The following is a 12,765-nucleotide window of genomic DNA, read 5'->3' as shown; positions in this document are numbered from 1 at the left end:
CTGATGGACAAATTTGACAGTATACAAGTAATGCCTATATGGGGTTTTTTTCGCATTCGTTATTTGCACATATAACATCTTGCGTGTTTCTATAAATAAATCAAATCTACTATTTATTTTATTTTATTATAAATTTATCTGTGATATCATTAAAATCTCAAAATGTACGTCACTTCTTGTGATATTGATCCATTCATGTGACGCAAAGTTGATATTTCCTGTCTAGGTTCTTGGTGTATTGTCGTAAATATACTGGAGGTGTCTGTTGCTATTCTGTGGTTGACATGATATAATGTTCTATTATATCATTTATTTATATATACTTATCTGTGCTGCATGTTCTTGTGCTTTTAGAAATAAGAATATGTGGTATAAGTGCCAATGAGACGTTGTTTGTATTGTTTCGTAGTGTGATTATAACCCCAGCTGACTTTGAATTATATCTTGATGAAGAAAATTAAACAGATATCTCTAACAACATTAACCAAAGAGGAAATCCCGATTAATCATAGGCATGTCTCATGTTCCTTTTATCAAAGATGAAAAACTTGATCTTTCTTCAAAATTTTGAATTTCTAAATCTCATAACCCTTCGTACAAGAATAATTATACTGCTTTGTCTTGCAAGTGCTCCGCAAAACATTTTTTTTTAAATTTTCAATTTTATCATCCATCCAATCCGGACCAAATATATAGTGTAACCACATTCTTTAAGTGTGATATGAGTTATATTAGGAAATTTGAAGTATTTTAAATTTCTGTTAGATTACATACAAATTTGCATATATTGCAATAGTATGATAACAGTTGGCTTATCTAAGTCTTAATCAAAGTATACTCTCAATACTTATGAACAAATCAACAATTGAATGAGAAATGACATTTATGGATTGATAGTACGACAAAACAGTAAAGATGCACAGACATTAACAATGTACCAACTACACACTCAAAACCGGCCATATTTATAAATCATTGCTCCAAAATCATTCAATCACATAACAACCATCTGGCACTAACATTTCTGAATTTCTGTATTACATTATCGTATATGTTATAAATATTTAACCGCTCTATGCTCAAGTGTGACGTAAGATGGCTATGGCTAAAGTAGGTCACTCCATCAGGTCTCAAACCACAAAGTTATTTTGAAGCTAATGAACATTGAATAAAATGATTTAGACCATTTCTTAATGTCACGCATTCTTTTAAATGAGACGGTTATGTCGCAAGGTCGACTATCTACTTCCCGCAAAATATTTGATAATGTTGATATCACGTGACTTTCAAATGATCGATTCTACAGATGTTAGTCAAGTTAGTTATGCAAAGATGGTTTGTTTGTGTTAATAATTTTGATTGTAAAAATATATTTATAGTTTTTTAGCTCCAAATTGTGATATTTTCGATCAGATCTTAGTCTTCTCGAAGTTCACTTAATTCTGATGATTCACGGTGTGCATATGGAACCATGCGAGGAATTTGTTTCACCTGTTGTGTATCTAAATCTAAAGACAGTAGGTACATAGTTTCTGTTGATGATTTAATTTCTGTTTACGGTAAATAACGAAGTCTAACGATGTTGAAAACTCGTCTCCTTTTTGCATTCTTTGATTTGTTTCTGCTGCTTCGGTTTTCATTTGATACCTTTCCCGATGATATAACAAGAAGTTCAAGGCCAGAAAAGTAACACATCCTACTGCGATCAGAACATGCTGCAACCATACAAAGTAGTACTGGTCTTCATCGTCATCATTTGGTGTCGTATTGTTGAACGACGTCATGAGTTTGTGTATTGACAATTATGGCAGCTTTATCTTCCTATCTTAATTCAGTGTTAATAATCACTTGAAAGTAGCAACAACAATTTGGTAAAACAATTAACACCTGTTCCTGTAAGTAATATTCTTTAATATTCCGAAAACTTTTCAATTTGAAAATTATATCATTTAGTTTTCCTTCTTTTCATACTAGAAGTTTTCTCTGTACATTCCATGCATACGAATTGAGTATCCCCCATCTGTGACATGTAATTAAGATCAGTCTCTTTTATTATATCTTTGACCATAAGATATGCTTCATTTTGTCAAAGTATGAGCAAAATTTGTTTTTGACGTAACCTTCCATATTACCTTAATAATGAAGTCACATTGTATTTGTTTGTTGAGATCAAGCATTGAAATTATTCTGTATGGGGATTCAAAATCACTATTTCAACTGGGTCGCAGTCGAAAAAACATCTCACATTTTAAGAAAGCGACTTCACTAATGTCGACTCGTGTTATGTTAAGAATTTTCACAGTTGTCTTACTAGTCATCTTTTGATCTTCAGAAGTTGAAATCGTGTCTTTTATCATTTAAGCCTATTGTTTTTTCATTCTAGATTTATTGTCTGAATTATTAATTTCGAACCAATCATTTTAACATTCATGACATCGGAAGTAACATTCGGAAGATATTAAATTTATGTCAGATCTGCTTCCTGTTCCAATTATTTTAATGTATGATAGTCTGAAGAATGAGTATTACCGAATAGAGAACAATAGGGAAAAACAAATATCAAAACTGAAGAATAGAAAATAATGGGGGATCAAATATTACGTATATAGACAAATTGTCAAAATAGATATATCATACAGAAAATGGTCTAACAAAAATTGCAAAACCAAGAATTGAATTACCTCAACAAGAATATATATTGCCAATATCTATGTATACTATCCAGAAACACCTAGAGACAACCAAGGCTACTATGCAATTATCTTAACAATATAATTAAGAATATGCAGTGAAAGCTTTTGTTGGGAAGACTGTGAAACAAGTCAAAATATTTTTTTATTGACCGAATTCCTGACAGCCAGATTACTCGAGTCTGTACAAATATTCAATGAAGTTTGACTTTCCAAAGGTTAATTACTTCAATTAACTTGATTTCAATTTAAATAACCGGACAGGTAACACATGGACTGGTTAATTATTTCAACTATATATTTTCGAAAATAAAAAAAAAGTAATGATTTGGTTAACAAACATTTTTTTACCGCATTACACTCAGATAGATCAGGTGTAAGACTGTATTACCAATATTTTTTTAACTGATTGGGTGGAGCTTATGTTTTGATCTGCACAAGGACAGTCTATTTGAAGATGTACATGTATGTGATAATGATGATTGCCGTTATAATGCTTATTGGATTCTAATCAACTATCAGTAGGACAACCGGAAGCGCCTGAGTAAGGATTTCGCCGCTCAGCGATACGGTTCACTAGACGACGTTGTCAACACGTAATGGTGGCCATTAATTGACGTTGGATTTGGCATTCCATGCTGAAAAGTTGCATTAATAACATTCTTGGATGTTTAATCTTTATGCTAAACAACACAAAAGGTAAAGGTTTATTCCAGACATTTCAGTTAATTACTATCAAATAGGTCGGCTCCAAAGAAATGATTTTAACGGCAAAAATAAAATGTAGAATTATATCAAACATGAAAATTGAAATCCAATATATCATCATTTCCTTATAATATATATACTAGTATTGAATCAACTATTTACTGGTGAATTACATTCGGATTTCGGTCTAAGGTATCCGCACTTGTCTCCGGAAATATTATATCCACGCAAGTTGTCAACATCCGTTTTTGAACTGGTCAAGGTGTTCTTCACGATCTCCATGGAAAATATTCACGCTTTCCCTTTTTGCTCAGATAATACAACATTGTAAATCTCTATCTGAAAATACTGACCAAAATGAATCAAATTCGAAAGCAGGTATGATAACTTTTCATGCCAATTGCAATTTCTCGAAAAAGGGGGTACACAATGTAATTTCAAGGCCCCAAAAAATTGCAAAATATAGGCTACTGAGGCACCACGAATTTTGATGAACGTCTCGGGTTTAACTCAAAAGTACACCCTATAGGCGGATACAGGGGGAGGGGGCTAGGCTCCCACATTTGAGACAAAATTTGGTTGTTTATATAGGGAATCACTGAAGAGTGGCTGGAGCGGGCCTCCTCATATGTCAGTCAGTGGGCCCCACACTTATGAAAATTTATGGATCTGCTAAAAAAAAATAGATAGCCATGCATCCTCTAAATTCACATCTCATATTTTAAAAGAAATTTACACATTGAAATTAACCACTGAATCACCCACCCATTTCAGAGCTTATACATGTATCTCATGACCAGGAATTATTATAAATTTGATATGCCTGTACAGATTCTTTATATCCGTTATGTTATATTATTCCTATAGGTTAGATAGTCATATATATTTATACAACTAATCATGCTACTTAGAAATGATAATCCATTGACAATATTAATTACTTTTATAAAATGTACTGCAACTTGATTAATATCATAAAATTATCGAATCAATAGTGTTATGACAGTGGATTCAAATTAAAACTAGGTTGTGAGTGCCCTGAAAATGTAAAAAAAATCAGCTTGCATATATTTATGTACACTTTTATAATACATGTTTTCTTTGCCTGTAACTTTTATGTATTGATCAGAAAGGAGTATGTTCGATAAGGTCCTAAAATGGCCCCCTTTTTTAGCGTAAATTTCGAATTCGAATTTATTGAACAAAGTCAAGATAAATTATAGCTAATACATTGACTAGATAGGATATAAGCCATTTTGTTGAAAATTTTACGTTTCTGGGTTTCATTATGACGTCACAAGTTGTATTCAAATTGATTTTTCACGAAAAAATCAATGCAAATGGGTAAATTTTCATACATTATTGGACAGGAAACATAGAGCTCATACGTCGACAACAAAGATCTTTTAAAATAATGTTTGTAAAGACATTTCACATGTCTTATTTGAATATTTAGCTTGTCGACGCCTGCGCTCTATGTTTCCTAGTCCTTTATTTGGTTGAAATCTTGCTGATTTTGTCAAATTTCACCAAAATCTCTTATCTTGACCTTTTTGGGATGAAAAAACCAACGTGTTAGAATAAAAATTTTACAAAAAAAGTTCTGTTCAACTTTCTCTCATGTCTTTAAAGCAACTTAAAACATTTATTGTCTTGAAACTATCAACTTTATAATTGGGGCCCTTACCGAACATACTCCTTTATAATAATAGATATATAAAATTGAGAATGGAAATGGGTAATGTCTCAAAGAGACAGCAACCCAATACAACCAAAGAGCAGACAACAGTCGAAAGCCACCAATGGGTCTTCATTGGGTCAAGAAAATATGTTTTTTCTTGGTAATTTATTTGGCAAATTTGTATTCATGTGTTGATAATAACAATGCAAAATGAATTAAATTTGGCTTTGAATAATTTAGTATAATAGATTTAGTAATTGTATGTACACTTGCTTTATATTTACAGGATGGAGAAAGATGTTCACTATGAATCAAAAATTCAATACAGAGGACTTTTATATACATGTATCAACAAAAACACTATCAGAATATGCACATATACATCAAGAAAACAGTAATCAAATGGAATGTCAAAGACGAGTAATGTTGAAAGCAAAACTATTTTGTTTAAAATAGAAAACAATATGACTAGAATATATAAACATGATTAAGGGTAAGTAATCCAAATGTGTCTGTTCAAGGTAACACCAGTTGGTTATTTTACAATGCGCTATGATTTCAATTCCACAAATATAAAACAAAACATGATAGACAAATATGAATTAACACTATTTTGATAATGAAATAGACTGAAATATTTTACATTTAACAGTCAGACAAGAAAATTGCCAATGGAATAAATTTTGAATGGAAGTTAAAATTTATAGTTTATAGGTCAAAAGAATCATACACAGACTTTAAGGCCAAATGGTATACTGTTTATAGTTTAAAGATTTTATACTATATGTATTATTTATGCTGTATAATTTCAAGATAGTTTCATTTGGATTTTAAACCTAATTTCCAGAATGAAGGGTACAGTAATTTGAAATTCATTAATAAAGATTTAAAACAATATAAGGGAATTAACTCTTACATGCATATTATGTGCATCATATCCATGAGAATGTCAGATCACATATGGGTCAAAAATGCCCTTTATAACAATGACATATAATATATTAAAAGTATCATTTATCATTACTTTTCAATTGAATCAACAAACTTGATTTAATAAAAAAAAAAAAAAAAATATTTTCAGTACACTGTCAGCATGGTCAGAAGATTTTTTTTTACTGGAGGATGAAAATGTTGATACCTGGAATCAGCAATGTATATGAAAATGAAAATAAGATATATTCATGTACAGAATGGTAAACATGTGGTTCAATTGTTTATTAGCAGACATTTTTGTTGAACATATGCAGGATTGAACAAATGAAACTTAAGCTGACTATGGGCTCAATGTGAAGTAAAAAGAGGATTTTGAAATATGCAAGATTCATCAACTTTAAAATGTGCACAAGTGAAATGTCACCATATTTAGTAAAAAAAAATCACATTATTGACTCAGTTTTTTTCATGAAAAAAAACTTTCAAAGCAATATCACTGTTGTATCTATAATACTAAAATTACGAGGTCCAATTTGTCAGCCGTCATCACGTAAAAACGACGAATCAAAGAATTCAACTTTATATATAACTAATATAGTACAAAGGTGTAGATTAAAAATTACACCACTCCAGGCCCTTTTGTTTTCCATGTAATTAATATTGTCAATAATTAAGAAGTTCCGGGTCGAGTCCGATACCGATACCAATAGTATATTCATCTGTTACCTATTACCTTATATGTACGTTCCGCATTTGACAGGTGCACCACAAAACAGTGTATTCAGGATATGCTATATACACGGGTCATAATCACAGGGTTGACACTACTAAATTGTCAAATTGTTACCTATTGTAGTATTTTAATCAGTAAGACGTTATAAGATAACAATACGAATACTAACAATAAGGCGTATAGGTACAGTTTTCAATTTGTTAGCGGGCATGACGTAAAACAGCGAATCAAAGAATTCAACTTTATTTATAACTAATATAGGACAATGCTGTTGATTAAAAAAATTACTCCATCTCAGGGCCTTTTGTATCGGTGTCACCAACCGCATATACAACGGAACTGAGTGTATGATATCGATCGAATAACTTGACACATCATTGATGAGTTTATCCCAAATCTCCTTTTTATAGATGGACTGGTCTTAAATACGCGAACTTCATAAACCCCGCCCAGTCAAGTGAAATAAATTTAGTAATACTTACTGTAGTTGGGCATGTATAGTCAGCACTTTTCCCGCTTAAATATGTAGTGTGTACAAGGGGTGCGGACTATACACAACAAGAGACGGTTTTCGAAATTTATACAAAAAAATTTAATAAAATGATGAAAACAAATCTTCATTAATAATGTATATTGGAGACGTTTTTTGTATTTATTTCATTTTATAATATTCTTCTATTATTTTTTTTTATCTTTTCTCTTCAAAATTGATTATTCAAAGTATTAAAAGATGTGACATTCAGCATAGGTTATCAAGAGGTTAAATAAGAATTAAGTATGGGTGTGTAGTAATTAAGTAAAGTATGTTTCATTTTGACAAAGTCAATTGAAAAGATGCAGATGTTTTTGTCATTTTGTATGTTTAAATGGAAGACTTTATTCACCAGTTCGGTAGGTTTTCATTCAACAAATTAAGTTTAAGTAGACTTCACTTTCACGCAAGGTACCTCCCAGTTTGTCTATCAGTGGTTAAGGCCATATTATATATGGTTTATACATGTTATATGGTCAGTTCGATTTGATACATGTTCGCCCTGGGTCTCACTTCAACATGAAATTAGCAGATCTTTCGGATTTCCTTTTAGATAAATTTTACAAACTCTAGGAAATAGTTTTAGAGCCAAATGTCAAATATTATTTGCAATTTTCACAAATAGAGCATATTGAATCATGCTGAATAACATAGCTGAAAAAGAAATAGTTACGTCCGTTTCAGTTCTGCAGGTTTCCCCCATAAAGCAAATATCTGGAGACAGAGTTATAAAAGATTTTCCAATCTTGTTTTCGAATCTCGTTTTTATTGCGATATGTGTGTAACAATTGTTGTTTATTGTTATAACTTTTCAATCATTAATACTGTTTGAACTTAAATATCTATTTCAATTAATTTATTGACCACCTCTCCTACTATCATGTAAAAGTGTAGCATTTATTTCTCCTTCAGGTTTGAATATTTTTTATCGTCTCTTACTCATTATTTAAATCCCCTTTCCTTTCATTAATGTGACCTACCAAATAAAACTATTTACCGGATTTGTTATCTTAAAGCAGCACGACGGGTGCCACATGTGGAGAAGGATCTGCTTACCCTTCCGGAGCACCTGGTATTAGCCCTAGTTTGTGGTGGGGTTCGTGTTGTTTATTCTTTAGTAATCTATGTTGTGTCATGCGTACTATTGTTTGTCTGTTTGTCCTTTTTATTTTTAGCCATGGTGTTGTCAGTTTTTTCGATTTATGAGTTTGACTGTCCCTCTGGTATCTTTCGTCCCTCTCGTTATTATGTAATTATGGTAACAATTGTATTTGTTAATTTGTTTCATACAAGTACATTATATTTAGTAAGATTGAGATGAATTGTCATATCATAGGACATACGACATATGAAAGAATATTTGCATTCAAATGTAGCTCCAATGTTTATAATCAATTTATATAGTCCGAGATTACTCTGACGTCCTTTCTTTTTTGCGGGACTTATTGTGACTGTGTGACATCATACGACCCAAGCCCCTACTAACAATGTTATACTAATAAGAATAAATGAGTGTTTGGTTTTGTGACGTCATTTCCGGAGAAGTCAGGTAAATAATGAATAAAGTACAAAGTAGTGATTTGTCTATTATATTTGACAGCATATAAATGATTTCCAAGAACAGAACATGTCAAGATCGATCGACAATAGTTTGAACAACAATTAGGATGTTATTGCAAATTCTTCAGCGTTATAAAGTTTTAATTCCAACATTATTTATCACTTTTGATGTACTTTTCAAACTCACATATTGGTAGGAAAAACTAGGCTACCTATCCAGGTTCATAATTTTTGTCAGTTAGCCAAACCTGGACACCTAGCCTTGTATTTCTGATCATTTTGTGTTTTAAATGTCACGATTTGGGCTATTCCATTTTCTCCAAATTGTTTCATCGGTTTAAGACAAAGTAAAAAAAAGTCACGAAAATAAACTACAACCACTGAACATATGACTACTGGCTTCCCAAAGACTAGTCGTTTGTTTATTGCTTTGTTTAGCACTTTATCTTGTATTATGTTGCATCACTGTAACAGGATGCTGGGAGGGTTGGAAGCCCGTCAATATGTTTTACCGCGCCACATTCTGTGTTTATCTGTTCCAAGCCAGGATCCTGTAAATCAGTGTTCGTTGTGTATTGCTGAGTTACATAACGTTTTATCGTTCATTATTTTGTACTTAAATACGGCCGATAGTTTTCTCGTTTGAATTGTTTTACATTTGTCATTTTTGGGCAACTAGAAGCTGACTATGTTGTATGAGCTTTGATCTTTGTTGAAGGTCGTACGTTTTTTCATAGTTGTTAATTTCTATTTCATTTGGTCTCTTGTGAAGAGTTGTCTCATTGGCAATTATACCACATCGTCTTTTTTATATCAACAACTTCAACCTTGTACTGAACAGACAGTACAGGCAGTACAAATCTGACTAGAGCCGGACGACCAGGACAGGTACATTCCAATTAAACGATTACATAAAGCATATTAATAGAACTGGTATTTCATTAAGATATGATTCCATGGTAAATGATCATGGTTGTATATAAAATATATACCGCATATATAGTCGACTATAACAGACCCTGAAATAACAAATGAGAAACCAAAAAAACCATCCCAGATTTATGTCAAAACTTTAGACAACAACAGTATTTCTGACAGCAACAAACAAAAATCACGTACATACACATACCATTATACAATATATCTAGGATTAGGGCTTGTAAAACATAGAATGATTGTAAAATTTTCTATAATTTTCTTTTATTATGAAGCCCTGTATTTGTTTATATCTATGTCGTTGCTATATTCATAGTCACAACGGGCAACTAATATGTATTGGTTTTTTTATGCATAAGCTTTATGACATTTTTCGCAGTATTATACCGTATCATACCCAATTCTCCAATTAACATTCATCTGATAATCTTTCTTTATTCAAAAATGCGTTCAGATACAACCTTCACTGATTTTTCTAAAAGACACCATAGGCTGTATAGCTAGTGTATTTCAAGAGACAAGCATAATCTATCATTGTTGTCAAAATTGACCCATTAGCACCCAACTTTTAAAAGGTAACTTCGTGCCATATGTCATTTCAATGCATACCTTTATAAAATAGAATAGACATGAACCAATTGAAAAAATAATCATTAATAGTCAAAGTAAAAATCACGTTTAAAATATATCTCTCAATCAGACAGGTTTTAAACATAATAATGCAACAGAGGATACTTTCAAAAATACTCTGCAATTGTCCATATAAATTCTATAAATCAAAAACTATCTTCGTTCCATATCGTACACTAAGTTCTTTCGTATATTTGTTTTGGGACACGGATATGTGCTTAGAAATCAATAAAATAATGATAATTTTAAAGGCAATAATCCTTATCACACTTCTTCAAAAAGACTCTCCTTATGCAAAACTTAAGGTCCGTCCGATCTGTGGAAAACAAATTGCAACCTTGTTGTTTTGGTCTTTGATCCATTGTATGTAACTTTAATTAATAGGACACAAGACTATAAAATTGACATAAAATTAGATGTTTGTTTTGATAGAAAATTAATATAACTATCAACCTTTTAAAAATCTTAGAAGTGGGAAAGAGGCTTCATTTTGTGATGTTTAAAGGGAAGTTTGCCATATAGACTATTTCATGTTGGATTTTACACTATTTTAAATTCTTGTCAACCTTCAATGCATCTTATTAACTAAAACTGATCATAAGTCTTTATTAAGTTTATCTCTACTGTAAGTTTATGTTTTTCAAACCACCTCACTGGGTAAAATCATCAATGATGGGCATTAACCCCGGTTAGGTACAGGCTGATATTGGCTATATTTTCTCTATCGTGTACAGTTTTTGGGCCAAACGCAAGAAGCGTCAATATGACAGACTAAATTGTGAACTAGTTTTGCTATCTCTACAATTTGGAACTTATTTTAGCATTTGTTTAAGGATGTACTTAGGTGAGGTTTTGGAATTTGTGTCAAATGTTCGGACTCCATGGTGTTTTCCATACAATACAATGTAAAATATTTTGCCCCATAACACCCATTTATTTTTCATATAAGAATTAACAGCTCATGAAAGGTCATTTACCAAATTGTTAGAAGGTTCTTAATTTTCTTTCTTTTCTTTTGAGACCTAATAATACCAATACAAATATAAGGTAAAAGTCCGAGTCAGCCTTTTCCCGCCATATTTTATATCTCAAATAACGAGGTCCATGACCTGTCAATATTTTTAGCTTCTGTAAATCCTTAATTGATGCTCTACCAGCTGATAGTATCAATTTTAACTTCTTAATTTATTAATTTTCACTTAATCTCACCTAAGTACATCCTCAAATATAAGATTTCATGGGTACTGAATGATATAGTGTCACATGGTTATACATACAATTTAACAAATTCACAATTGTCTTCCTGCTTATTTTATTTAATTCGAGACACATTGATGAGTTGGTTTGCTTTGAATAAGAAACAGGACTGTTCCTGTGTAAGGTATACCCAAGCATGGCACTGGTATAGGTCACTTTCTTTGATTTGAAATATATTAATAGGTTAGAATTCCTCAGAACTATAATAATTAGTGTTCCTAACAACTCTGAAAAGCTTCAAATACTCAAAATTCCATCAGTTACCTTGGTATGTATTTAATCTCACTTTCTCGATCTTATCACATATCATAAAACCTGTGATAGTGACCGACCAATTCCAATTCCAATACCAATTCCTGTCACTCTTTACAGGCTAAGTTGCATAGTTTTGCTATCTCGAAAGTTTTGATTTTATGGGCATTGAGTCCGTAAATTTTAGTCACTTGGAACATATATATTAACTAGAATGATCTGACCCATTATATTCGAAACACATTGACAAAGTTTTCACACACATATTAGTATTCTATTCTATTGTTATTTTGCTTTCATATAGACATATAACTTACATCCATTTATTTTACTATACATAGGTACTAGAACACCTTCTTTGCATATACGCGCTCTTAACTCCACCTACCTGTTTCTCAATCTCTCTTTCATCAGCTTTGTCTCTCCTGTATATTTAATCTTTTAAGACATCTTACTTCCATTCTCTCTCTTTTTTCTCATCATTACTCTCTTTTTTCTTTCATTCATTCTAAATTATCGACATTTACACGCTCTGTCTCGGTCATCTGCATATTTTCATTCTCATATCCATTCATTGTCCCTTGCTAAACCATTGACTTATTTTCTCAATTTCTTTCTCTCTTGCTCATTCACTAACTCTTTCTCGCTCATACAATCAACTTACTGTCACTCGCTCATCCACTCACTGTGTCTAACGATCTCTCCCCTCACTCTGCCATTCGCTCTGCCACTGACTGTCTCCAACACTCACTTTTCTACTCTCTTTTTTTCTCATCATTACTCTCTTCTTTCTTTAATTCATTCTAAATGATCGACATCTACACACTCTTTCTCGCTCATCTGCATATTTTAA

General features: G+C 31.8%; 1 long non-coding RNA gene across 1 annotated transcript; it reads left to right on the top strand.

Moving 5' to 3' along the window:
- Nucleotides 1–3,632: 3,632 nt before the first annotated feature.
- Nucleotides 3,633–6,398, top strand: LOC134701304 (uncharacterized). The gene is made up of 3 exons (XR_010104086.1): nucleotides 3,633–3,776; nucleotides 5,366–5,572; nucleotides 6,161–6,398. It is a non-coding gene; the product is annotated as an uncharacterized LOC134701304 (long non-coding RNA).
- The last annotated feature ends 6,367 nt before the right edge of the window (nucleotides 6,399–12,765 follow it).

The sequence above is a fragment of the Mytilus trossulus genome, unplaced genomic scaffold (assembly GCF_036588685.1).
Source record: "Mytilus trossulus isolate FHL-02 unplaced genomic scaffold, PNRI_Mtr1.1.1.hap1 h1tg000234l__unscaffolded, whole genome shotgun sequence".
Classification (NCBI taxonomy): Eukaryota; Metazoa; Mollusca; class Bivalvia; order Mytilida; family Mytilidae; genus Mytilus; species Mytilus trossulus.
Note: the sequence above shows the minus strand (reverse complement) of the source record. Positions and strands in the feature narration are given on the sequence as shown.